Source organism: Apostichopus japonicus, chromosome 2 (genome assembly GCF_037975245.1).
Source record: "Apostichopus japonicus isolate 1M-3 chromosome 2, ASM3797524v1, whole genome shotgun sequence".
NCBI lineage: Eukaryota > Metazoa > Echinodermata > Holothuroidea > Aspidochirotida > Stichopodidae > Apostichopus > Apostichopus japonicus.
The window spans coordinates 331519-356258 of NC_092562.1; the positions used below are offsets into that span (position 1 = coordinate 331519).

The 24740-nt window shown below is 36.5% G+C and overlaps 1 protein-coding gene and 1 long non-coding RNA gene across 4 annotated transcripts in view; both read left to right on the forward strand.

The window, feature by feature from the left end:
- Positions 1-24740, forward strand: part of LOC139973169 (atrial natriuretic peptide receptor 1-like) — a 227082-nt gene that overhangs the window by 128706 nt on the left and 73636 nt on the right. The gene's annotated exons all lie outside the window — the stretch shown is intronic.
- On the forward strand, positions 4044-12718 carry LOC139973162 (uncharacterized). Of its 2 annotated transcripts, none has more exons than XR_011795152.1 (4): positions 4044-4643; positions 8099-8308; positions 10116-10198; positions 11390-12718. It is a non-coding gene; the product is annotated as an uncharacterized lncRNA (long non-coding RNA). The 2 variants fall into 2 exon arrangements; XR_011795151.1 differs by having other exon boundaries at positions 8099-8273.

Below are 24740 nucleotides of genomic sequence, written 5' to 3' on the forward strand. Positions count from 1 at the left end.
GTGTATGTCTTGTACTATACTAGTCCAATACGGTGCGGTGTAGGGACGGTTAATGTGTGACGGATATGATTTCAATGTTATTTGCAAACACAAAACAAACGAAGAAGAAGAATCCACCAATGAAGACGAAGTCGAACGCTTTCTATCAAAACGATTTTCCTATACTCAGTATAACAAGTGCCTGGGTTTTTACCCTACATTATCAACGAAATTATAATATCTATTCGAACCTACACCTGTTGCCCAGACTTGTGATGTGCAATAGTCGGGAATATTCGTCACTGTCATTATACGGCGATACATTTTTTCAAACTGTTTACTGCGAATGAGGGCGATGTAATCGTTCATGCTGGGATCTTAACGTGCAGTTTGAAGGTATCCTATTCTGTATGCTAAGACTCGATCGGATAAAGTGTTTTTTTTATCACGATACAAACAACTGAACATTGTTCCTAAAGGACTCTGGATCCGCAATCCTCTTTATCAGGGGTTCCCTAACTGCATGGGGTACATGAACCCCCAGGGGTGCGTGAGTCCATCCCAGGGGTTCATGAGACGTTTCTGATAGTCAAAACTAGAGTACTTTTTGTTGAATTAAAATCTGATATATCATATAGTTTAGTAATGTACAAAGGTCGTTTCTATCGACAAACTCTTTTCGCGTTCCATACGCATATGTTGCCATAGTACCATGCATGTGATAAATAACTGAATTGTGAAATATTTGTTCATCTCTTTTTTTTTTCATTACACTATTACATAATGAACTTGATCTTTTACGAAGCACTGTTATGCGTATTATAGTATAATAATGACTCAGATCGAGTCTCGAAAAGTTGGGGGTTCGTGGACAACTCTGACATCCACAGGGGGTTCGTGGGGGGATAAAGTTAGGAAAACCCTGCTCTACGTGCACAGCGGAGACAAACGTATAGATAGTGTATCTGACGCCGTGTTCGCCGTGTGAGACTGAGAGAAATTTTTCGAAGTAAATACTTCCGACCCGATTACAGACACCACCAACCGCACGCATATAGCACCCAATACTACATGGTCCCAAGAAAAAAATCTAATCGGACACCCCCAGAAGGACGCAACAAATTCATAGATTCCTTTGCCTTCAAAACTAAAGCACATCTAGGACATCATTAGAAAATGCCAACTTCCCGTCCACCTAACTCTAACGTCAACCCTGCTCAATTTATGGACGTAAAGAATCGTCGTATATATCAATGATAAATCAGTAGACATATACTTGTGGACATATACTTGTGGACATATACTTGTGGACATATACTTGTATGGATATATTAGAAATAAACATGGTGTATTGGTTAACTCAACATAATTTTAATAGGATATTGTTGTTGTTGTTGTTGTTGTTGTTCACCAACGGTATGCTTAGAAATCCGTGACGCACATTCTCTAATACGTTCAAAAGGTTAAGATTAAAAAGGGTAGCTTTCATGCTACTTACGTTGCAAAGGGCCGTACGCAGATTGAGGGGGGTTCCGAATGGTGCGTACATACCCCCCCCCCCCGCGCACCCCCCCCCCCCCATATACAAAGGACCACATCTTCATTGCAGAGAATGGTCTTGATGAGAGAGACGTTTACACTTACTGCGTGAAACGTCACAAACGAATTGATATGGTTGTAAAATATAGCACCATTTTGTATCTAATTACCCTTTATTGTACAAAATACCCGCCCCTCCCCTTCTCCAGGACGATGTTTATAAGATAGATCCGCGTCTCCAGTAATCCGTACCATCCGCTACAAAGTCAATACGGCGTACGGTAGTGTTCTATTATTTAAAACTTTCTTTGGTATTGTCTTAAGTTGTCTTCATCTTTAAAATTGTTTGTTTATTAAATGTAATGCAACTGTATGTATAAATATATTACTGTACGTCGACATTTTTCAACATTTTATTAAAATCATAACAAACATAACTCCCCATCCCCCCTCCCCAATACGTAACTATAACAGACACGACTAAACACTAACAAACAAATAAATATGCAGACGAAATTCGATAGCAATCTGGTCACATCTGTAATCAAAGCTGTCTAATCCTATATATTCCTTTAAAATGAAATGAACGTATTTTGCCTTCATTTCCTCTCGTGTTTGACTAATTAGATTAGGTAATTTACATTTTAATGAGATTTTGTTTTTTTTTGGTTGTCAAACTATACATGTATTACAGAGAGATTGTTAATTTGAAGAAAATAGCTTTCTTACGCGTACAGGTAATACTTTGTATATTAACTAATTAATTAAAGGAGTGACATCAACATGTGTCCCATGTGTATAGCTGGGTTTATAAAGACTCATTCAAACCAAGAACCCAATTTACCTATTTGGTGGTGCAGTGAAATGAAGCTTAATTTAAGCTGTAGATAATTACAGCAATTACATCCGAGCAAGGTCTATAGTCGGCGGTGTTATACAAAGCTCGTAATTTACATTTATAGGCTGCTATACTCCCAGCAGTGGTTATATGTGTCAGGTCTGTTCATTTACACGTAGGGGAGTGTCCATATAGACTAACGGTGGTCTATCTATCTGTACGTCCGTCAAGTCTTATGTAATATCTTTCGCTGTGTCTGGGTTCATCACGAAAGATATGACTTCCACTAATAATAATTGCTGCTCCGAAATGAAAGCTAATCCTAGGACGAACTATCACATATTCATTCTGGAGACACATACACTCACACAGGTACATTATTAGACAAGATCCATGGAACCCTTTCATTTACCAAGACAAAGGGTATACATAAACAGGACCTATTCACGGTTGATTGTTTTTATGGAAATGGTTTCATTCGAACAACAATATCACTGCAAACTTGATATTAAGTACTGTTTGTTTGTCAGGTGGGGGTTTGGGGGGGGGCAGGAATAACAGACGATGTGTAGTACGTGTAAGTTAACAAAGGCGCTACGCAGCTTGCAAGAGTCAATACAATTCCCCCTTGGCATGGGTAATGTGTAAAAGGCTCGAGTACGAGTAAATTATCTTTCACTATAAATTCCAAAAGGCACCGAGTACCAGTACAAATCCACGGACGAGTGCATGGGTACTAGAGGCAAATATGCTAGGTATGACACGAGTACAAGGTTCTAAGCGCGAGTACACGTGCACTTAATCTTGCACAGATGCATATATATATATATATATATATATATATATATATATATATATAGCCTAAGTATATATTGCAAAGTACCTCAAGAACGAGTACAAATCCGTTAAGCTAAGTTGAATGATTTCGAATATTACGCTCATGCACCCCCCCCCCCCTCCCCCCGCACACACAAAGAGGGGGAAATGGTGAAAACGCCCTTGCAAATACTCAAAATACAACTAATCGATTAAGTCGAATCACCCTAACAGGTGTAACCTGTTATCTTTATCTGAGACAATGTTTACTGAACAACAAGGAGTATCATTGCGGATTTTCTGGAATTAACATGATGTGAAGAAAACCACCACACACACAAACACATGAGTTAGAGACTCTGAGAAGTTCTTAGAAAAAGTCGTAATGTTTATTTGTTAATATAGGACTTCATCTCATCACTCACGAAAAAAAAGAACAACAACCAAACAACCGTGCTATAGTTACTGTGATATCACAGCTCCCGCTTCTGTGTTGTCATATAAACTAAAGACAGTTGCAGTACATATATCCGATATAGCCCCCCCCCCCCCTGTTTTTTATTTATTTATTTTTTATTTATTTAGGAAAGTCATTAATATAGGCTCGAACAAATTGAGTTTTGGGCGGAGAGGGGAAGAAACGAACAAATTAAAAAATGCCGAGATCTTCTCCATCATTACCCAACATCATCATCATCATCTGTGTGATTTTTTTTTCAGCTTCAAAATTTGTGTAAAGAAGCATTTTGGTGGGGCAAAAAAATCACCTGTGTGTTTTTTGTTATTTTCTCTAGTTGATGATATACGACTGACTGTGTACGTCTTGAACAATCCCCCTTTTCAGTTTTTACGGTAAATGTAGAGCACTACACTCTAAGAAAAAAGGGTTCTAGAGGGGGTTCTCGAAATGAAGAATGGTTCTCGTCAGAACCATGTGCCCTTGAAGAACCCATAAAGGTTCTTGATTCGTTTCTTCTTGGTTCCATACCCACACAGAAAAGGTTCTGGGTACAAGATGGTTCTACAAAGAACCCCTAATTGTACGAATAGGGGTTCTAATCGTACTTATCACAAGTGTGTACATGATCTATGAATAAACAAGTTCGGCAATTTTCATCGGGAAATGTAATTGTAAGGGAATAATAAAGTGTATAGAAGTGTTAATAATCTCATTTTCTCACTTTACCATGGAATTTGTTTTGACTTGTGAACAAAATCGTTTATTTGAATACAACGCATTGAGTGGAATTTGCGTAATAATTTCGACCACTTTTCGCGGGCTCCAAAGTTCCGTCTGACCAAACGTTCATGTTACATGTAATAGTATAGTGAGTGCACCGAAGTTCGCCGCCTTTACGTACATAATATGCACTGTGTATGTTACCTACGTGCTACCTACGTACATATTGCGTGCAGTTCTTGCGTCACGTACCGTCGATCATGTTCGAGTAGAAGTTGAAGCCCCGGTGCGGTGAGTTTTTCAGTTTTAATTTAGAGACATGTAGACCGAAAATTAAATTCAACTCCAGCGCACTGAGCGCAGACCTGCTAATAAGTTATCGGGTCGACCCTTGGTGAATAGACGTGAATACCAAACGATTCCTTCATCGACATTAATGTCCATTGAGCAAATAATATTCGGCTTAGGCTAGCCTAACGTATACTAGACCTACTTTGTAATTGTATGGGCATAGCCTAACGTTAGGCTCATTCTATAGTCAACAGAATTCTGTAGGGCTATAGGCCTAGCCTAGGCCATATTTGTAGGAAGACCGGACATTTAATTAATTAATCACGATAACATTATAATAGTCTCAAAGAGCAAGAACGTTACTGTCTCTGCCACAGCTCAACCGGGTTTCAGCCACATACGATGGAGTAGGCCTAGGCTAGCCTATACTATAGCATGGGAATTGGGATGCCTGTATAGTGCGCACCTAGGCCTAGGCCCCCCCCCAAGCTTTTTCAGCACAAATTTCTTCAAAATCCCTTAAAAAAAATCAGATGATGTCTGTACCGAACCTTTAGCATCTGATACACAAACCCACAATCCTGATATGAATCTTTATGGTTGAAATTGTAAAATATGGAGCTGTTAAAAAGACAGTTCTGTCCAACTTCCAAGTTAACGTTTGCTAAAAAAGACCTGTTTACTGTTCTTAATGGAACAAGCGGTTGTGAACAGGCACACAGTACCTAGGCTATACCTACACTACAGTATTGATACGGTAATATCCTTTAAAAAAAATTAAGCGTTTTTACCAGAATTTTAGGGTAACGGGGGAGGGGGCCTAAATAACAAACTTAGCTTACACCTGATTAAGCAGATGCAGTGTACTAGGCAAAAAAGACTAAGATTGAAGCAGATCTTGGAGTAAATTTACAACAATTCCATTCAAAAATTTCTTGGAAATGAAAATTTCTAATTATCATACAAAATCTAGATTAATTTGGTCAAGATGATGAAAAGCCAGCCTGTTTTGCATATATTATGGTTGAAAATAAGTAGCTAAGTTGATATTCGTTCATAGCGCTTTTAGAACACGTTGCTATGGTAATATTGGAACGTATTGTTAGGTCCCCAGTATTCGGGCACCCGCAGTATTTGGATACCTTGTCCTAACCTAAGCCTTATTCCAGATATAGGCTACTGAGGGTGCTTCAAACACGGGCAAACGTCAGTTTTTAGACAACATTCCAACTATAGTCAACTTTAAAATATCCATAAAATATGTTTTTGTCCAACCAACAGATTGAAACCGTAGAATAATAAAAAGAATACATAAATTATGATGAGCTCATGAAGAATGAATGCATCACTAACACGCAGAAAATTGAGGGAAAATTAAATCAAAATGTTTCTGGCCACAATTTGGCATAATTTATACCACAATGCATTGCGATCGCGTCAATATACGTCATCCGGAATAAGGCTTATTGGTGTACGTGACCATGTGTTGACCACCTAGGCTAACAAACAATCGAGCTAAAAAATAAAGGAAGATGTAGGCCTACAGTAGGCTATCCAAAATGGATAAAACATTCCAGGGATCACCACTGATGTGTTATTCTTCTTCCCCAATTTAGCAAGTTTGCTTCGTATTGGAATAGGGTATGTGGGGAGAGCGGCGTTAGTTGGAACATTTTTCACAAAAATCTCTATTTTCAGAAACAACATCAATTCAGCAAACACTGCCCTATCCTGTTAGGATAGGCACTCCATAAAACTGCTACAATTGTTGATAGTTCAGGAGATAATCCAGTGAGAGGGTGTGTGCCGTGTGTCACAAGTGAAGCCCATAAAACCACTACTCTTGTTGATATTTCAGGAGATAATCCAGTGAGGTGTCGGTGATAGGCGTTCCAACTAACCCCACCTATGGGGTTAGTTGGAACGGGTGGTGGGTTAGTTGAAAGATGGATTCTTGCTCAAAAGAAATAAATGAGAACTTATCACAACTATACACATTGATACCTTGGTATATGCCTATTATAATATATCAAATGATATTAAAGCCAGACTCACTATATGGAAGTAAATGAGAATATAACTTTGCTACCAAAATTCTGGAGACATTTTTCATCCCAGCCCATTGAAATTAGGCAACATTGGTGAATCAGAATATTTTAACATCTGCTAACCTTGCAGTCTAAGTTTTAAGTGTTTTTGGCATGTTTTTTATGATTATAGGTGAATATGACCAAATTTGTGTGCATGTTCCAACTATTCCCGGCTGTAAATGTTACAACTAACCCCTTAGGCTAATCAGACCTTTGTATGCTCATTGCGCAGAACAGAGACCATCGACATAATTTTTTGCCCACCTCATTTTGAAGCTGCTTAATAAAGCTGTAAATAACCCCAACCTAGTATATTTTGGTTATTCCCTCCATGGAAATAAAACAACATTTTTAATTTCATAAAAAAAATACTCAGAGTGCCGAAAAACACACATTCCTCACTATTTATTCTACTAATTATTATCATCATTATTTATTAGGATTGTTATTAATTATTATTATTCCACCAATTTATTCCACTAATTATTCCACCAATAATGATCGATCAGGTCTGGAAATAACCTGTCCATAATGAGAATTGATAACTGCACAGTAATTGGAAACAAAGACGTGAAATAAAGGCTGATTAAAGTTTTAATTATACTTAGGCTTTAGTGAATCACATTTCTACCTACATTGATTTGGGGGCGCCCAGGTCAATGGAGCGGTTTGCAATAATGGAATGGTCCTCTACATTTGAACTAACTTCACGGTATATAAACAAACACACGCTCATAGCATTCTCTCCAACCAGTGCCGTGGCCAAGTCTATTCATGTAAAATTTTGTCACTAAGATACGAACTCCCTAGCATTTGATATATTATTAAAATTAGGCTTCTTTAGAAGTATTTCAAAGGTGTTTAAGCGTACATTTGCCGGCTATATCACCAGTGCGTTACTGTATTCTGAGCTCAGAATTAGTTTAGCCCCAAGTTTTATCTATTTCTTCGCTAGCCAATTTTATACCACTCACGCGCGTGCCACCATAGACGAGCTTTTCCGTGCATGGTATCAGTTTAGCGAATCTTTATCATAGCAGTTAGTATATGCGTACTTCATATACAAATATTATAGCAGGTTTATGATATGGGCGTATTTTGCCGTTGCGTCGCCATTTAAGGAAGTGAAGTATAAATAGGACTTTCACTGTGCATCCCAGCTCTGCAAATGACCTGCTGAGGGAGCTTCAAGTTGGACTTCTGACGCAACCCTGCGACCCCTTAGCAGAGTAGAAAACTGATCTCTAATTAATCAGTCAGGTGGATATTCCTTTTCAGTGTGGCTTGGAGGGAGTCCAATGGGCTGCCTTTTCAACAAATCATGTCTAATTTTGGTATATATTTCACTTTTATCTTCATATACAGCTTTGCAATGAGTTGGAAATGCTGACAGGGAGGAACGTTGTTGTTGAAATGAAGACTGCTTTAGAAAAATATGCACCAAAGATAATCCAGAACGGTTCCAAGAAGACCAAAGCAAAAGAGCTGATGCGTGCCTACCGGTAGGAGGAGGAAGTCCTTCTTGAAGAGGACAAGAAGTGTATGTTATCACATAATTTTACCTTACAATTACTAGTAAGTCGATCAGAGTGGAAAATGATGGGCGGGAGTTACAGGAGGGTAAGCGAGAACCCATAAAGATATTTAGGTAGAAACTGGTCCAAAAAACCGTACTGCCTGAAAGTAACTAGACAATTGCAATCAAACTCCCATGTACTCTGTTCTATTGTAGACAGAGAGCGGGAAATTAGGTGAACAAATGAGCATAAGGTGTGAGCAGAGCAACTTTACTGGGGTGTAGGAGCAGCTGAACAATTTTGATCGAAAGGGGAATATTGTTAGGAAATTAGGATTGCAGGGAGAGTGTACTCACAGTGCAATCATTGCCCTCTTTGCATTCAAATTTGTCTAGTTACTTTTTGGCGGTACTGGTGGTCTGTTATTGCATAAGGGATGAAAAGGTGTCTGTACTTGTTGGTTCTGAGACACTGGATATCTGCTATTCAACAAGTAATTAGAAAGAAGCTAAGCTGCAGTCGACCAGCATTTGACACTGACAGTATGCCTACGTATATCATACTGTCGTACTGTACACTGACTGTACAGTACATACTACATAGGCATAGTACTCCATATGTACAGTGTGTGTGTGCAAATCACGAACGACAACCCTGTCGTTGTTGAGGAAAAAGTTAAGAGGAACTGCTGCCTGCTCTCTGTATGTTGAACTGATCGATTTTGCATGCTATGAGTTGACCCCAATTAACCCGTCAATTACAATGTTAATTACAATGTCAATTACAATGTTACTCCAAGGTGGGGATATTGGTGCTAACTGCTCATGTAATTCCATAAATCACTGTTCAAAGGCTATTTGTCGGGCTGACAAATAAACTTCCAGTCCGAGTTATGATAAATTATCTCAGGCAAATGGGACAGAGAGTGGTGATGATTGGGTTGTTTAGAATCCTTGGCTCATGAGGATTCAAAATGGGGTGGGTGAAATTCACATACAAGCAACTTCGTTTTTTGCCGGTCCAGAGCAAAGTCAGCAAGGATCTTTAACATGGAAATCCCAGTTACTAGCCAGAAATAAAAAGTGTAGCCGATAAAACCACAAGTATAATGTTGTTTCTCTTCATCGTGGGTTTCACAGCAGTTGGAAGTACCGACAACAGAATATGGTTATTAGGGACAGGGTTCATAGAGAATCTTGACTTCATGCGCCCTATCTCATGATTTCAGTGACGAATGATACTGATTCATTTCCCCATTGGAATAGCACAGGGGGGTATAGATTTGGTGTTCATTTGGTTCATTCGGTGACGTCATAGCTTCATAATTATGAATATTTGGCACTATTTTGGGAATGACATCTCTGGGATATTCACAGTTTGAAATCAATTTTCTCAACAACGTTACCTCCCATTTTCTTAAAAATGGTACCGTTGGAAAGGGAAAAAGCTACTCTGTTTGCACACATAATGGAATGGCCATGTTATGCGGTCTTTAACGTTGAGCCTCGGTGGACTCCGACAGTGACGGCAGATGCATCTATGGTTCTCGCAGTGCATTCTCCTGGGTCAGGTTGCCCTCGTACAGATCCTTTATCAGCCGGATGTACTTCTTTCTCTTTTGGGTATTTCAATACTTCGCTTTGGGGCACTCTCTCCAGATCTATGAAGATACGCTGCAGCTGTCGTTGGCCTTCTCTGTATTTCTCCATCAGTTACCGCAATGCAAAGACACATACATACATTGTACCATGGTGGTAGTAACCTCTCACAACATTGCTCATTGTCTGATTATGACTGCTGCCTTGTAACACTTGAAAATGTAGTGATACAGAACTTTATTTTCCAATCTTAGGTTTTATTAGCAGACCTGGAGTATTCTGTCGCTCTGATGGCTCTACCGTACATCTTCGACGAGAAGCCTGGGTTCTTGTATGTTTCGGACAAGAAGGTAAGTTCCTCTTGTATATGGTCATTTTCACAGTAAAGGGTGTAAATTGACGCACTCTGACACCAAAGTTTCAACATGATTTGTCATGAACATTTCCACCAGAATCATGTACATAAATATCTTAATTATCGGGGAAAACTACTTAAGAAGCTTAAACTACATCATAAAGTATGAAAATAGTTGTGAATGTCCTGACAAGCTATCATGTGGCAAAGTGTCCTTGAATTGTGTCGCTTCATGAGGCCACTACTGACAAAAGGTCTTAAAATGCAAAGTTACACCATTTACTGTGAAAATGACCATTTGTCCAGGAGCAGATAGGTTGTTGCTGCTGTTTAACATTTAAGGTGTGCCTGTATTCAATTGATTATGTCATTTTGGAACTCTCAGTTCTTCAGGAGTGATCAAAGATTGTCTATTGTAAGTATAAGGCTCGTATCTTCAGGATGCCATGGAGGGCTGCATCTGGCATTGTGAGGCTTGCCGCCAGCCAACTAAAGGACCTGACAATGATCAATGATTATACAGTATAGCTTGAGTACCCGCTCTGGGAGCTGGTAGCGAATGTATTCCTGGAACACCCATAGTCAGACTCCTTGTGTTCTAGAGATAGCAGAAGAGTGCAATCACTGAGCACCCAACAGCCCGGCAGTCAGGTCAGGGAGTATCCTGTGATCGGGTATGCGAAGTGAAACCCCCCCCCCCCCTTCAGAGGTCTGGACCCCGATCTATGGTCTGACTTCTCACACGGAGGCCGCCGTTACTAACAATGTGCTCTACCCTTGTAATACATACAGTGTAGACACTGGAATTTGAACAGAAAAGGGAAAAAACACAGTATATGGGGAAATGTAATCACTACCATTAGAAAATACACATTGACACGGATTGACAGTGTCAATATTCACTTTAACCGTGCAGTTGCGTTCAAAATCCCAAACAGTCCTGCCTTTAGATGTGAATCAGCCGCTTGGTTTTCACTTGTATATTGTTTTTTTTACTAACTCTGCCGAGTGCCGATACCTGCAAAATGTTCACATATGTTTGGCACAAAATTGCCTGCAGCTATTGAAAAAAAATAGTACCACCATAACTCGGACACATCAGTCAGTCCCAGAGTTAACAATGGAATTTTTGTGGTCAACCATATGTCAATGTACTCTAATTGTTATCTATCATTTCCTTTTTCAGGAGATAGTGTCACCAACACCAGTTTTAGTGCTACAGTGTAGTACCATCAAACCTGATGCCATCTCTGTATGGGCCGGAGGATGACAAGTCTGTCAAGGGATTTCCAGCATCTGGTATGGAGTGGTACTCTTGATGGCCGTGTACTATGCGCATGAGATCGACTACGCCCCAGAGGCGGCTAACACTCTGGGATTCCTACAACGTTACATGATGAGTATCAAGAAAGAAGATGAGGGGCCAAAAATACCAACTCTAATACTGCGACTGCTTTCTGCATTGATATGAATCAAATTTCCACAGCACAATGCATATTCCATATGACTGTGACTTTTGCAGGGGTACTCGTCAAAGGCATTTTTTCTCACTGCAGAAGCTTTGTCGACACCTCGAAATAGCTCATGCACATCAACCCAATATCGCAAAATGGGATCTTACAGAAAACATATCCGTCGTTGCCACAATGCTCGGCATTCACAAGAACCTGAAGCTGAGGAGCATAATGATTGCTTTGTGGTTTAGTTGCTTCATGAAGAAGAAATCCCATTTATTTGTTGAAGTCAAGTATATCTTATATTCTTGTAATATGTGGCTTATTTGCAGCTGCGTAATGATGCCAGAAGCATTTGTAGAACATTACATTGCCTATAAAGTCAGAAGAACCACTGAGTGGTTAACCTTTTCACCAGGTGAAGAGAATGATTATCATGCTCTGGATACCATATAGGAGTGCTGGAAATATGTACATTCCATTGAGGTATAAGGTAACTGCTACAAGATAAGCCAGAACAACATACATCAAAGCTTTCAGTGTTGGTTCACAAAAATTGTAGGTGGGATTGTAATATCACACTGAATCGCAGTATACTAGTCGAATTAGCAGGGATGAGTAAATGACCACTACACAGCTTATAGTAAATGTAGGAGAAGTCTTTGAGAACACATTGTTTCACCTGATTAATTTCACTTACATGCACTTGCATGTTTGAATATTTTGTGGTGTGGTGCAGCTGTTATTGAGTTATTCTTTAGTTTGTATTTCATGATTGTGCATGTACAAAGCATACAGCATTTGGCATAATCCCAACATTGCATTCCTCAGAGAACTGTTAAGTGTTTGAATAATTCCACATTGTATATCAGCTCATTCTACAATTTTTGGATGTAAATCACAAAGTTGTTGTGATATGACGAAAGGTAATGTCTTTTTATTGTATTTCAGCATTTTGAATCTAATTGATATTTCATGCAATAGATAATTGACAAGATTTGTATGTTTCGTGGTTTGCTGAATTTTAAAGTGAATAAAGTTATTTGCAAGTTGACAGAACATCATCAGACTTCTGACATTATTTTTAAGCAAAAATTGTACACATCTCACAATAGCTGCAACTTAATACTATTTTCTGGTCTACATGGCTTCTGTGAACAGTAAAAAGTAAGAACCTTCCAAAGAACTTTTGAGAACCATTTCAAAGGGGTTCCCTGGGAACCATATTTGAAAAGGTTCTCGGTAGAACCTTAAGGGTTCTGCACACAGCTACAAATTGAAAGAACCTTTTATGGTTCTGGTGAGAACCATTTCAAAGGGGTTCTCAAAAGAACCTTAGTCATTAAAGTTCTTGATAGAACCTTAGGGGTTCTGCATACGGGACAAAATGAAAGAACCTTTTATGGTTCTTTCGAGAACCATTCAAAGGGGTTCTCAAAAGAACCTTAGTCATAAAAGTTCTTGATAGAACCTTAGGGGTTCTGCATACAGGACAAAATGAAAGAACCTTTTATGGTTCTTTCGAGAACCATTTCGTAGGGTTCTTATTAGAACCATCATGAAAAGGGTTCTCGTTAAGAACCATTGAAGGTTCTACATACGGGACAAGTCTAAGAACCAGTTTTGGTTCTATGTGGAACCATATTTTCTTAGAGTGTAGAGATAAATTCATGGCCCGCCGAATGGACTAATTTCACGGTTGCTTTGGCAGTGACATGTAATGTAGTAATAAATCTAACGTCATTCCTTGGAAGACGCCTTGTTTTTCTTCTATTTTGACGTTCGTTTGTCGAATAAATCATTGTTTGTTCAACATGGACGTTTCTAAGATGGCAAAAAAGAATCAGATTGTCACGGAGACTAACGAAACAGTTTCTTCCATTTTGGTTTCTACCAATCTCTTTCGACTTTTTGACGTTTACTGTGTGCAGGCCTTGCAACTTGCTTGTTAGGATAAATAACGAACGGATGTATATTTTGCGCTGCTCTTTTTACTTACAGCAGTATATACATGCGGCATAGACTTGCTTTGTTGGTGCCGACTTATCATTTAGAAAAGTCAAAGACAATAACAAGAAATGGCGTTGAGTTTGGTTCAGTTTTGAAGTTTATTTGATTTATAGATTCATATAATGAACATTGTCTTTCATTACGGATTGGTAAGGAAATATTTAGTCCAGTAAAATGTAAAAAAAAAATGAAAAATTGAACAAAAATCTGATTCCATCAGGGATGGGAGAGGTGTTCCATGGCCCGAAATAATTCTGAGAGCAATGTCTTTCACGCGGGAGTGACATCGTCTTAGATGTCACTATGTACGCCACTGAGCAATAGCTTGACCCCTGCCAGCCCCCCCTCCTGTCCCCACTGTCAAACACGTCTCGGGTACTTTGTCGGTAATTCATCCGGTCGTGGTTGATATGTATACAAATATATCTAGGCTACACACACACACACATATATATATATATGTTTACACACACACACACATACACACACACACACATATATATATATATGTTTACACACACACACATACACACACACACACATATATATATATATATTAATATATATATATATATATTAATATATATATATATATATATATATAATGAAGAGGTGATCAATGTATCTATGACAGCTTTCGGCACAAACAAAACCAAGACCGCTAGAAGCCTTTGTTTCCTCTCCCTCTTTGGTATATATGCTAATGATGTAACTTCTTTGTGTTATATGTGATATCATCAAAGATTAGAAAACCATTCAATTGTACAATAGACTATGACTGGTTATTAAACATCTACTCTTTCCTGCTGTGTAAATGTAAGGCTAAACATTGATTAATGTTATCGGTACTTATGTTAAAGGGAGACCGGTTAACAAACAAAATGCAGGGTAACGGTTATTATACATGAATAGACTAAGTGACAGAGGGGAACTTTAATGCCTATCCAATCTTCCAAGTGGTGTACATTTTGATTGCATAAATCATTTTTCAGTAAGATAAGTCTTTATGTATTTATATTTGCTGTTTATTACATCAGGCACAAAACCATTAACCTACCTTAATATTTAATCTTTACAATGCACAAACGCAATTGAGCGTCAGTGATTATTATGCGCAACGTTAGTATATATCTGTATGATAACAGATACACTGTTCATGCCCAATAACAAACTTTTCATTTTGACAAATTTATTGGAAAGACCAATCCATATTTCTTTAGAAATGCCTGTTTGTTTCCGTCTTTTAAGTCCCTTTTGTACACACAACTTAATAGTTTGCAAACAACGTATAGCTGTGAGGTTTTTTCTTTCTTTCAGTGATAATCGCCCTATCGTATGGCTGTTGCCGTGTATATACAGTAGATCGAATAGACGCTTAATTAAACAAATGCAGACTATTTTGAAGTGGGAATATAAGATAAGCTCTGCAACTGATGAAACACTGCCCTTTTAGAGTTATACTCAGTTTGTGCATTTATTCGGGGATGAGAAATTCACTTGAAAAGTAAGAGCCATCTTCTCTTTAAGTGAATAATATTGAGCCCACCCCCCCCCCTCTTACTATATATACTTATACATACATGAGTACAGTGCTGAAAATCATATCTTATGTATGTAAGACTTATATGCAACCGTTAGCACAACGGTCGTAATTTGTCAATAAAGATCATGGAACTCGACTGGTGGGTCACAGCAGAAAGCATATATTATCTGAACAACATCTAGTTAGCCACGATAACAATCGCTTATATTTCAATAAACACGACGTTATCAGGGTTCACTCTTTTGGCGTGCCTTTTTCCGACAGGGGAAGCTTCATATGTTTCATCAAAATGTATTGTCCCTTACCCCAGTACTGCAATTCTCACGACATATCACGAATCGTGCAAAACATACGTTTTGGGAGGCTAATTTACCAATTGAAACCCCATCTCGCCTCGTGCAGCCATCAATTTGCAGACAATATTGCTACAAATTAACCACTATATCTGCCTTCGAGTATGTTTGTTCGAACGCCGATGGGACAAATTCTCACGAGTCCAGACCCTTTTCACCTGTTAGTAAAGTGCGTAGGATGTTGTTCCTCCCCTGTTTTCGTCCCTCGAGGCACAACCATGGAAAGAACATTTAGCTCCATTTTTTCTTCTCTCTCTCTATCTATCTATCTCTTTGCCTCTTTACCTGATGGGAGAGGATGAAAATTTCAATCGATTTAGTGAAGAAGTAAGAAGAAGAAGAAGACATAAAAGAAAAATCAAATAGCTTCTGAAGTAGGTCTATGAGTAACTGTCAGAGCCTATGTTTACATTCTCTGTTCCCGCCTCGTGGTAATCATCTCTCATCAATTTGATAAGTGGTAGTGTGCGACCATTTATAATATTTAACACTATCGAGTTATGATATATATGTACACTAAAGGTGGCGTTGAAGTGTCTTATTTTTATATTGAAAAAGTATCATACTAATCAGTATGTGAATGAAATGAACTTGACTATGTTATAAGTAGTCTTTCTTTCTTTCTCGACCCCCCCCCCCCCCCTTGATCATTCTTTTTCGAAAGAGAGGAGTTCATTGGGAGTTTATATACAGTTACGTATGCTTGAAGTAAAGTAACTTAATTAAATTTAAAGGTCTAAAAATCGTTATCAAGTCAATGGATATTGTTCCATTCTTTAATTGACTTTGAGTGGGTGAAAAATAAAACACTACTTCAAAATGTATCAATATCAGTCTTAAATGAAGATTACAACTTATGGTGTTGATAAAGTGCGCAGATGGGGGGGGGGGAGCGGGGATTAGGTCAAAATATTTTACTCAATTCTGTTCCCGATGCGGCTCTCATCTTGATTTTTCAAGGGTAGATAATGTTGTTTAAGACGCTAGCCTGGCTACGGCATGTTTTCGTTGAATTCGCAACAATTTCATTGTAACGTATTCGTACCCAAACGTTTTAAATCTAAAATTTTCCAGGAAGTCTTCGTTAGGGGGTAACAAAAGTAATACATTTTTGTTAAACTTTATGGGACGTTGACGGTTTCCCTTTATAGTAAGCATCAGCTAATTAAATCATAAAACCTTTCGAGAACCTCTAGTTTGTGGTAGTTATGTACATATTTTGTTGTATGGGTACGATGTGCCGTCTCAAGTGTCAATATACATGATACATGTATGAAATAACATATTCGGTATAAAAAAAAACAACTATATACAAAAAATGCAATTACCAAGTGTATAGTGTTCTCACGCTTGTGGATTGATTTTTATCAGTATACCGGTACGCACGTATAACTAAGTGCGCGTTCGTTCTTGCTCACGAACTTTACATATTATGATGACGTAAAACAGTCATACTTGCTCTACGCAACATTTACCATGTTCAGGAGGAAAAGAAAAACATCTGATCTTGTATGGAATATGTCTATAGCTATTTAATCTTTTATTTTCTTCAAGTTATTTAACTTTAGAATACTCCTTTAAAGACAATAAACAACAACAACGGTTTCTTAAACGGTGAGGGTCCAAATACTAATCGTTGATCTTAATCCTGTGTTTTATGAATTCTAATAACTTAACAAAACCATTTTTCTTTTATTGACTTCTCTGGTAATTCCCTGTTATATATATATATATATATACATATATATACATATATATACATATATATATATATATATATATATATATATATATATATATATATATATATATATATATATATATATATATATATATATATATATATGTTTTTTAAACTACTGTATCCAGCCCCTTTTACTGATGAGCCATATATGTGTAAAGGGTCATTTAAATTAAAAATTGTATAACAATACAACCTTGACTGCTGCTGACAGTGTTAACTAACGATCTATAATATATTATTTATTGATTTATTTATATATATATATTTTCGCCTTAATTCGTTATCCTGTAATCGTTCACATCATTTGAAGAAGTATAAAACCCATTAATTAAGCTTTGAGTTAAACCAATGACTCTTTTCATATGTAATTAACTTCACCACATTTTTGCCTCTATTTGACCTAATTCATTGAAACCATTATTTTCTCTCACTCTCCACTCTCTCCACTCTCTCGCTCTCTCCTCGACTTTGAAGGAAGCATCAAGCAGGCATAATACACAAAGCAGAAAGTAATAAACTACGAAATCTTTGATTTGTCTATCATAAAAATTTATCAATCTAGCGAGAGATCTAAAAATATCCTTGATATGATTTTAGTATATCTTATACTCGAGCAGTCAGTCCGTCCTTCCGTCTGTTTGTGAGTTTTGTATAGACGTGATGATCTGTTCAATATTACTCGGCCTATTGTGTACAGTTTTATTTGAGTGTAAAACTTGTATAGATATATATTCATCATAATTATTAATAAAGAACAAATTGACAACCATTTCGTCGCGTGATGAAATCACGATAATATTTTATCACTGGTCTGGTTAGTATATAAAGATGTTGTTACATATGTTTGATAGCTGACGGTGGTGTCTGAACATGGGTATTGTCAAATTCATATTGGTGTTCATGGTACATAATGTATTACACTTTTAAATCATAAATCATTCATAATGAGTTAAGTTAGAAAGAAAGAAGAATAAAAACATTCAAGGTCTTTTTCAAACATCTAACACCAGTTCTTGACAAGGTCATCAAAAGTTTTTGCTAGAATGAAATATTATTGTCAACACAGCGAACTTTGTTAAAAGTTTGAGTGTGTTTCAGGTAATGTCTCCCTCTGCATTTAACTGGAGGTGCGTTATAAAGAACTGTCAGCTCCACCCCTACCCCCCCTCCCGCCTCCCCGCCCATAAACATACTCGTGCAATACCTAAGACTGCTACGTGACTCACGTTGTCACCAGGAGTAAGCGATTGGACGTGTAACATGTATCACGTATATATATATATATATATATATATATATATATATATATATATATATATATATATATATATATATATATATATATATATATATATATATATATTTATATATATATATATATATATATATATATATATATATATTTATATATATATATATATATATTTATATATATATATATATATATATATATATATATATATATATATATATATATATATATATATATATATATATATATATATATATATATATATATATATGAATATATATATATAAAAACCTTGCAAGGAATATACTCGCAGACGCTTGCCGTATATGATTTATGTATGTATATAGACATATATATCTCTATACACACACACACACTATTTTGTTATAAACGTCTATCACCTTAGTTATTACATGTAGAGAATTTTCACACAGTGTCTTCTTTTTTTTTGGGGGGGGGGTTCTCTTCTCTTCCCTGTTCTTCTTCTGTTTTTCATTTTTTCACATATTTTAATTGCGCTTGGCGTGTAGTTAACTTCTAACCTCAGACGATGTTATACCATTGTGTATTAAAGAACAACTTCTATGCATATACTACATAACAAAAAGAAAAAATGTTAGAATCAATACCAGTCGAAATTTAAGAGTAAACACAATGATTTAATATTCTCCTAAAATCAATAGTAGCTTCCAAAAACTCGATGTGTCCTTAACTGCTTAATGTCGTTCGTGCTACAAGCTGATGACGTCATTACCTTGAACAGCCAAAAGAAGAAGGAAAGAAAAAAAACTTCAGTAGAAAACATGGACAAGTCGAAGCGAGAAAAGCGAGAAGAATAGAACAACGTTAAATGTGTTAATTTAATCAAGGTTGACTTTTTGCACCGTTTTGAGATTCTCTTGCTGCGGCGATGCGGACGAATTTTTCTTCTTCTTTTTTCTTTCTGTATCTCACATATCTCACCTTCTTTCTGCTCGAATGCTTTCCAGAAAAGAAAAGGAAGAAAAAAGAAAGATCTTAGGTAGAAAATCTCCGTTGAGCGCCGTATACGTTTAAAGTGTTTTTATATTAAATTTAGAACAAAATATGGCATCTTCTCTCCACATTTGACTCTCAGAAGTAAAGAAATGGAAGAAAATCAAAGTTTGCGATATTCTTCTCCAACTTTAATTGATATCAAAGGCGGTGTTGCATGTTGAACTTACAGGCTTGATCGAAGTGCCTGCTACAACATTATTTTGCTTGTATTTCTATAATAATTTCTCGTATTAAGAAGAAATGCCTGCGTGCAGGAGAGACTGGTGTAAACGTCCCTTTAATAAATTTATCTTGTCATCATATTGCCATAGCAACAAGTGAAATAATATCGTAACGTGGAGTATACAATGTCAGAACCAAACATCATAAACTGTTAGGTTCTGCTGACTTATTTACTACTCTTGTTTTATAATTTCGGAATGTTTAATCAATATTTCAGACATTTGGAAGAATTTTTAGTTTTTAGTCGTTTCAATGTCAATTCGCATGTTACCATGGTTATTAACCATGTCGTTAATTAGCCATATTAATACTTAACCTGCATTTTTGATTGATATCTCAGCCTTTTTCCATCTTTTTCTTTATGACAAAAGGACACACTAAACATTGGACATATACTCCCTCAAACTCCTCTTCCCCAACCTCCCCTCCCCTTATAATAATAATAATAATAATTAAAAATGGGACTTCGTTAAAGTAATTAAGTTTGCTTTCAGTTCCAAGAATTTCAAATTGATGGAATAAATTAAAAGTTCCTACCAACATCTTAAAATGACACCACAAAATAAGCCAAGCAGAAACGATCAGGAATCAAAACGCATGAGGTCGTAAACGTGCCAATCGTGTTTTAAAGAAAGCAGTCTTTTCTTTTACAAAAGGAGTAATAGAGATCGTTCAGGCGCTGCACGGATGGATTCTTCTATTATATAGACATACCTATATATTTTTATATGCGAAACTTATTTGGTGAACCTCATGAACTATGCGTCACAAGAACTTCAATTATTTAGACAGGGGTCAAACTAACTACGAAGATCATTCAATTTCTTTAGATATCTATAATAGAAAGAAAATACTTGGGTTTGAAAAAAAAAGATATACCCAGGGGTAAATTAAAGAAAGACAATGAAGTTTTAATGGACTTTTTAGAAATTGAAGTAAACTATTATGATTCTAGGGAAACTTATTTATTCTCAGCAGACAACAACGTCTTTAATGCGTCTTTCTTTATTTGGCAGTTAGCCAAGAATGTAGGTTTCGTTGTCATGCACATTCATGGGTAATCCGGGTCGCTTTTTGTGGTCGTTAATTAAAGCAGCATTCCAGGGGTTCATACAACTACAAGGCTAAAGGTAATGTGCCATACAACATTGACCATATCAAACAATACAAATATTATAAGCTCTTTTAAATTGTATTTTTTATTTATTTTAAAGACTAACTAGTAAAAATGCATTGCAGAGTGGGGAGCAGGGGTGAGAAAGACACGGGGGGGGGGGGGGTGATTGCAAGTAAATGTTCAAACTTCAATAGAATTCCACTGCCATTCTGAAAGCCTTTTTTATTTCTTGAGATGCCTTATATAATTGTTGTAGCTCAAAAAGCTATGCTGGGTTGAGCTATTGTGATACCCCACCGTCACTCTATCTATCTATCCGTCCATCCATCTATCCATCCAGCCATCCATCCATCCATCCATGCAACCAATAGAAAATAACACTACAATAGTATAAACACCAATAACACAGCTGTAACAGTTCTACTAACAATAATAAGAACAATAAGAATGATAGAAATATTAATTGATTAATGAGCCTGCATGTATATAGTTACTCTTCTCAATATCACAATTTATTCTCCACTTATTTTACGAATAACATTTCTGAAGTTCTGTTTTAGTTTAACTTAATATGTTATCTACAGATGATAAGTTTACTTTGGGATATAAAACTTGATAACATCCGCGAAATACAGCTGTTAGCCAGAAATTCATAATCTCGTAAAAAAAAGCTCATGGGTGAATTCTGCCTAGACTGTTAACGAGAACATCACGTGGGTAACACCTGCAGCACAAACAAATATTAATTTTACTAATCAAGAACAGAAGTTGGAAATTTGGAAATGAAGCTCAACTTGCTCGCAGCTTTTTAAAATCCTACAAAACCATTTCTTTTAGTGCCCTCTGTTGTTTTTTGTTGGTGGCTTTTGCCCTGAACCAAACTTTTAACCATATGCTGAAATGAAACTGAACGGCTTTGTGTATATTAGATAAAGATTATTACTTAGATTCTATTTTAGCGAAACGTTTTGACTTGAAGGGCCATCCTATCAATCATTGGTGTAGCGTTCTCTTAGGCTTAAGTTAATGTACGTCAAGTGCAGGGGAAAATATATTCCTTCGCTTTCGCATAATATTGCATAAAATATTATATGCGTTACAAAAGAGTATTAACCATGTACTTGAAACAACAGAGGGACACGCTATACAGTGAGCTTGCTGCCGTGTATGCAAAAGCACAATTTGCAAAAACAATCTTTTAGAATTGTTGTTGAGTACCAGTGTAAGTACCAATGTGAGTACAAGACTCAGAAAGCGAATATTAGTACTTATTCTTGTACTAGTATATCTGTGCTTTTATCGCAACCTGGGAATTCTACTTCGTTATGTTTTGTAGATCGATAAGCTTTTTTTTCAGAAACATTTATTTTTTCATAATTTTTTTTCAAAAACATTTATTTTTTCATCAACTTTTTTTTCATAAACATTTTTTTATGTTATATAGGTATAAGTCGTTGGAATGTTTGCCAAGTATACAGTGTTATTCCGGCTTTAGGGAACGGAAGCTTAATGATGGTCAAACAGTTACGTCCAATTGTTCACCTGGCTCAGGCTGGCTGCCTTTGTTGGCACAGTACATATGTTTGGCCTTAACAACATTCGTGTGTGTATTCATAAACTTAACATGAAACAAATAGTGCAGACCACCCCGGGCGGTTCATACGCGTAAGAGTATGTACGCTTCTGTATAGCTATCGTCTTTAAAAAAGAAATGTTTGATTTATCCAAATTGCAAAACGACATGGCAATTTGATCTTCGTTTTAGTTTAATGACATATTTCCAACTTTTCTAGAGAAATCTTTTGTCAATAATGGTAGTACGATAATAAATGTCATTGCATGCTCAAAATATTGAGTTTATGAGAATTTTGTTTTCAGAAATCTTTTTCCATATATATAAATAAATATATAAATGTTATATATATATATATATATATATATATATATATATATATTTATATATATATAACATTTATATATATATATATATATATATATATATATACATATATATATATATATATATATATATATATATATATATATAGATGTAGGCCTATCTATAACCTGTAAATACAGATCCGGACAGACATATCAAGTACTCCTCACAGAAAATCCCCACCTCCCCCCACCTCACCAAAACAAAAAAGTTGTGTCGCCTCACTAATGTCTTTTGAAGATATTGTCAAGAAGCACTGGAATTTCCCCTTATCATTATCCATTCCTTAATTTGAAATTTCCCTCGGCAGATTCTCGTGACATATTTTCAGAATTTTCTTTTCTTTTCTAAATCTCTTATATTTCTATTCTATATACGTTTTGTTTTTAAATACATTTCAACATTCTTGAGATATCACATGAATCTGATTGATATGCATGTTTTTTGGCCTCTAAAGTTTGCTTCATGAGTAGACGGGGCAAAAATTCAAGTTGACTGTCAATTATTTCCCAAACGCCGGTCTCAAAATGAACCGACCGCTTTTTTGTTTTTAAAGTATTTGCTCAGACCACATATTATAGATATATATATATATAAAGAGAGAGATTATCACAAAATTTTCGAAAAAAAAATCATAACTTGAAAACCTGGGTAAGAGCATCTCCGTTTCATTTATAATCTAGTATATATTTTGCAATCATGAAAAATGTCTTCGGATAATGACATGTTGACAGCAGAAATTGACTCGTTGTAGCTTTGACTATAATTTTGACGAAGTATTAAGGAATGGACTCTTTACGTCGTAAGTTAGAAAATATTTTGTCGTACTTACAATAATGTACTATGAGAAAGAAACGTTTTCCTTCTTGATAAAAATGTAATAATTATGGCAGTTGGTTTTGGCAATAATTATCAAAGACAAAGCAAACATACTCAGTTCACTGGCTGACGAAAGGAATAGATTGGTTTCAATTTTTAATTCAAATCTGGACGAAGAAAGGAATTATACCTCTTTTGTTTTACTTAGAAAGGGTCGCTTGTACTTGCAACACTGAGGACGATTTCCTCTTCAAATAAACTATACACGGAGGCAAAAAGGAAGCAAACGTAATTATTAGTTTTAAAAGATGACTTTAGTCAGAATTTCAGTCTTGATATGCTTATAGTCCAACAAAAATGGAACTTTTGAGTTAAAAGCAACGTTCTCTAGCTTTTCCGGTTCTTCAAGGTATGCTGAATCTCTGGAATGGCTTCTTTAAGGCAAAAATAATGATGACGTCAGTTTCTCAGATCCGGCTTTAAAATGTTATTGTGTAATCCATTGTATTTTATCAATATTCTACCATAACTCAACCATAGTATGATCTTTTAACTTCATATAAACAACAGAGCTAATACTTGGCTGATATTCAACATTTGTTCTTGACACACTTTATTTGTAACATGTATAAACAGGTCATTTGCAACCACGAACGTTATTTCGATTGGCCCCATTGAATATTTGTGTTACATCTGTGGAGCTGACCTAATGGTCTATTTATTGGAATACATAGTCTATAATCAGGGACAAGGGCGTAGGAACTGGGGGGGCTGTGGGGCGCCAGCCCCCCCCCCCCCCCAGTGAAAAACATGGAGGGGCGGAAGTATCATTCCGCCCCCCGCTTCGCAAGTCAGAAAACCCCTTTTTCATTTCCAAATGAGAAAAAAATCTCATTTGGAGCACCAAATTGCATCTAAGGCCAGGTGAAAATGCAAAATTATTTACAAAATGGAGTGGGTGTTGAAGTGTGCTATATTGCACCAAATTGCATCTGAGGCCACCTGGAAATGCAAATAAATTCACCCCCTCCCCTTAGACCCCTCCC